This window comes from Moschus berezovskii, chromosome X (assembly GCF_049115385.1).
Source record: "Moschus berezovskii isolate FMDL1 chromosome X, NW_MosBer_1.0, whole genome shotgun sequence".
Classification (NCBI taxonomy): domain Eukaryota; kingdom Metazoa; phylum Chordata; class Mammalia; order Artiodactyla; family Moschidae; genus Moschus; species Moschus berezovskii.
This window is the reverse complement of record NC_142488.1, coordinates 11012039-11016837: the sequence shown is the minus strand read 5'-3', so window position 1 is coordinate 11016837 and position 4799 is coordinate 11012039. Positions and strand designations below refer to the sequence as shown.

The 4799-nt window shown below is 38.9% G+C and overlaps 1 non-coding gene across 1 annotated transcript; it reads right to left on the bottom strand.

Moving 5' to 3' along the window:
* Positions 1–4023: 4023 nt before the first annotated feature.
* On the bottom strand, positions 4024–4130 carry LOC129535373 (U6 spliceosomal RNA). The gene has a single exon (XR_008681635.1). It is a non-coding gene; the product is annotated as a U6 spliceosomal RNA (small nuclear RNA).
* Between the last annotated feature and the right edge of the window lie 669 nt (positions 4131–4799).

Sequence of the window (4799 nt, the reverse complement as noted above, 5' to 3'; positions counted from 1 at the left end):
CAGCATTACAGCTTCAAATGCAGATGTTTCCAAACACTACCAAGTAGTTTAATCCCTTTACTGTTTGTACCCCAAAGTAATTTTTTATGCCATATCTTTGTTCAGGCAGAACTTCTCCCCCTCAGCCTCATTTAGAATATTCACTATTTCTTTTCACCTCATCTACAAAGCTTCATTTTATGCCACCTTTCTTCCATGTAGTAATCACCCTTCCCAGAATTCTTAAGAGTTGCAAGGACTACACGTTTCTGTGACATTTTTAGTCTATATTCCAGGAGCTTTGTCAAGCAGTGACTTTGTATACATGTGTATCTTACTTTCCCAACTACCTTGAAATCTAACTACATAAAATTTTACTACATTTTCTTGTCCCCCTGCCAAACTCTTTGCAGAATGGCTGGACACAATAGGCAATGGAAATTTGATACCCTAAAATAAGTATTCATTTGTTCAATACACATTGATTAAGCCTCTACTCATGTACCAGGCATTATGATATGTGATGGCTGAAAAAAAGATGAACAAGCCATCACCTATGGCCTCAAGAGCTTTACAGTTTACAGCAACAACAAATACACAAAAGGAAGCATCACTGTTTTCCTCTGAAGGAATCTTGTTTCATTTGTTGTATATATTTTAACTGTTTATACCTATTGCCAGGCTAAAAGGATGAAAGAGGAGCATGACAGATGCACTTGCTGAAGTCACAGTCATGTCTTACCCAGAGAATTTTCCTAACGTAATTGCCACCACTTTGGGAACATGATTGTCAATCCCTACTTATTTTCTCACAAAGGCAGTGAGGAGGAGCCAAAAGTTCATCTGGGAGGGAATCTTCTGCTAAAGCACACTATTTATTCTTCCAGTTTACCAAACAAGTCTCCCCTCTCCCACCTGTATCTGACAAAGATGTAGCAACTTCCCTAATTTATCGAAGACTCAGTGTATCACATTACAGAATCAATGAACTAATTAATGGAATTGTATTTTCTAGGTATACGCTCTGCTTTTTTTTCTTTTTATAAATGGAGATTCAGTACCTAAATAACTGCATCTTTATACCTGGCACATTTGGGGTAAAATTTAAAGTCCTGTTATTGATTATGAACTAGAACTCAATAACAGAATTTTAAAGTAAAACTGCCAAAAGATTCTGAAAAATAGTCTTGATGCATTTACCAAAGGTGAAATTTAACTGAGGACTACTTCCAGCCTCCAGTATGTGAGCCACATTTAAAAAAAAACTTTTCATTGAAGTACAGTTGATATATAGTATTGTGTTAGTTTCAGGTGTATAGCAAAATGAATCAGTTATACATATACACATATCTATTCTTTTCTAAGATTATTTTCCCATATGGGCCATTACAGAGTATTGAGTAGAGTTCCGTGTTCTTATCAATTATCTATTTTATTTATACTAGTGTATATACGTCAATTCCAATCTCCCAATTCATCCCTCCCCGCCTTATCCCTTGGTAACCAAAAGTTTGTTTTCTACATCTGTGATTCTACTTCTGTTTTGTTAACTCACTTCATTTATACCCTTTTTTGGATTCCACATATAAGTGATACCATATGATATTTGTCTTTCTCTGTCTGACTTATTTCACTTGCTATGACAATCTCTACGCCCATCCATGTTGCTGCAAATGGCATTATTTTGTTCCTTTTTATGGCTGAGTAATATTTCACCGTACAAATGTACTGCTGCTGCTGCTGCTGCTAAGTCGCTTCAGTCGTGTCCGACTCTGTGCAGCCCCATAGATGGCAGCCCACCAGGCTCCCCCATCCCTGGGATTCTCCAAGTAAGAACACTGGAGTGGGTTGCCATTTCCTTCTCCAATGCATGAAAGTGAAAAGTGAAAGTGAAGTCGCTCAGTCGTGTCCGACTCTTCGCGACCCCATGGATGGCAGCCTACCAGGCTCCTCCGGGATTTTCCAGGCAAGAGTACTGGAGTGGGTTGCCATTGCCTTCTCCAGCATAAATGCACTACATCTTTTTCATTTCTCTGTTTATGGACATTTAGGTTACTTCTATGTCCTGGCTATTGTAAATAGTTGTCAACCACATTTTAGCGAACATTAAGAGCTGCAGTGTTGGACATTTCAGATGAAATTTGATACTAATTATGAGTGGAGATTTAACCACATAAGTAAAAAATTTTACCTACATGTTTATTAGTCCAAGACCATGAAGGTCCCTGGCTATGACAGATGCCAAATCAGAAAAGGAGATGACATCACCATTGGGTATAAGCCTTCTAATGACCAAGAAGGATAACTACATTAATTTGTGGTGACACAGTGAGATTTTAATAAAGTACCAAGTTTCTCTTTATTATTTTTTATTGAAGGATAATTGCTTTACAGAATTTTGCTGTTTTCTGTCAAACTTCAACATGAATAAGCCATAGGGATACATATATCCTCTCCTTTTAGAACCTCCCTCCCATTCCCTGCCCCATCCCACCCCTCTTGGTTGATACATAGCCCCCATTTGAGTTCCTGAGCCATACAGCAAATTCCTGTTGGCTATCTATTTTGCACATGATAATGTAAGTTTCCATGTTACTCTCTCCATACATCCCACCCTCTCCTCCCCTCTCCCCATGTCCATAAGTCTGTTCTCCATGTCTGTTTTTTCATTGTTGCCCTGTAAATAAATTCTTCAGGACCATTTTTCTAGATTCCGTATATATGCATTAGAATACAGTATGTATCTTTCTCTTTCTGACTCACTTCACTCTGTATGATAGGTTCTAGGTTCATCCACCTGATTAGAACTGACTCAAATGCACTCCTTTTTATGGCTGAGTAATATTCCATTGTGTATATGTACCACAACTTCTTTATCCATTCATCTGTCGATGGACATCTAGGTTGCTTCCGTGTGCTAGCTATTATAAATACTGTTGCAGTAAATAATGTGTCTCTTTCAATTTTGGTTTCCTTGGGTATATGCCTAGGAGTGGGATTGATGGGTCATCAGTTCAGTTCAGTTCAGTCGCTCAGTCATGTCCGACTCTCCGCGACCCCATGAATCACAGCACACCAGGCCTCCCTGTCCATCACCAACTCCCAGAGTTCACTCAAACTCATGTCCACAGAGTCGGTGATGCCATCCAGCCATCTCATTCTCTGTCGTCCCCTTCTCCTCCCGCCCCCAACCTTTCCCAGCATCAGAGTCTTTTCCAATGAGTCAACTCGTCACATGAGGTGGCCAAAGTATTGCAGTTTCAGCTTTAGCATCAGTCCTTCCAATGAACACCCAGGATTGATCTCCTTTAGAATGGACTGGTTGGATCTCCTTGCAGTCCAAGGGACTCTCAAGAGTCTTCTCCAGCATCCCAGTTCAAGAGCATCAATTCTTTGGTGATCAGCTTTCTTCACAGTCCAACTCTCACATCCATACATGACCACAGGAAAAGGTCATATGGTGGTTTTATTCCTGATTTTTTAAGGAATCTCCATACCATCTTCCATAGCGGCTGTATCAATTTACATTCCCACCAACAGTACAAGAGTGTTCCCTTTTCTCCACACCCTCTCCAGCATTTATGGTTTATAGACTTTTGATGAGGGCCATTCTGACTGGTGTGAGGTGATATCTCATTGTGGTTTTGATTTGCATTTCTCTAATAATGAGCGATGTTGAGTATCTTCTCATGTGTTTGTTAGCCATCTGTATGCCTTCTTTGGAGAAATGTCTGTTTAGGTCTTTTTCCCACTTTCTGATTGGGTTGTTTGTTTTTCTGGTATTGAGCTGAATGAGCTGCTTGTATATTTTGGAAATTAATCCTTTGACAGTTGTTTCCTTTGCTATTATTTTCTCCCATTCTGGGGGTTGTCTTTTCACCTTGCTTATAGTTTCCTTTGCTGTGCAAAAGCTTTTATGTTTAATCAGGTCCCACTTATTTACTTTTGTTTTTATTTCCATTACTCTAGGAGGTGGTTCATAGAGGATCTTGCTTTGATTTATGTCACTGAGTGTTCTGCCTGTTTTCCTCTAAGAGTTATATAAAAAATATGGAACACTTCATGAATTTGTGTGTCATCCTTGGGCAGGGGCCATGCTAATCTTCTCTGTATCATTCCAATTTTAGTATATGTGCCTCCGAAGCGAGCACTAAGTTTCTCTTAATACTTCAAATAACTGCATGTTTAAAGATCTAACTGGTGAAAGAGCATACAAGAATTCATTGTCTTCAATTCTCAATCTTTCAATGTGAAGGGATATTTTCCAAGAAAAGTAGACTATTTGGTGGGGAAAGAAACCTGAAATGTTTAAGACAACTCTATTTACAGCTCCCTGGCAACTAAAATGGGAAACCGAAGAAAATAAAGATAGCAGGACCCAGGCAAGAGTGGGAAAGATTGGGATGACAAAATTAAATTTCTCTGGGACCTCTTCCAGTCTGATCTGTGACTGATAAAAAAAAAAAGTGTTACAGTATGCCACTGCAAAGAAACAGATGTCAGAAAACCCAAATTTGAGCAGAAGTGGTGCTTCAGAGTACCACACTATAGTGTGACATTCTTGATGATCATCTTTGATCTTCAGTTACTTTTGAAAGACTCTTCTAAACTCTTAATTAAACCCAACCTTCTTTGTAAAGAACTATAATTTAGCAGTGAGAAACATTTCAGAACAAAGAGAAAATACATAATCTTGGGGGGAAGAAAAGGCCCAAAGACCACATGTTCAAGCTGTTTTGAGAGAAAAGAGAGAGCTGTTGCAAATATTTTTGAGTGTTAGGTGGAAAAGGGACTGGGAAAAAAGGATTTTTTTAAAGTGA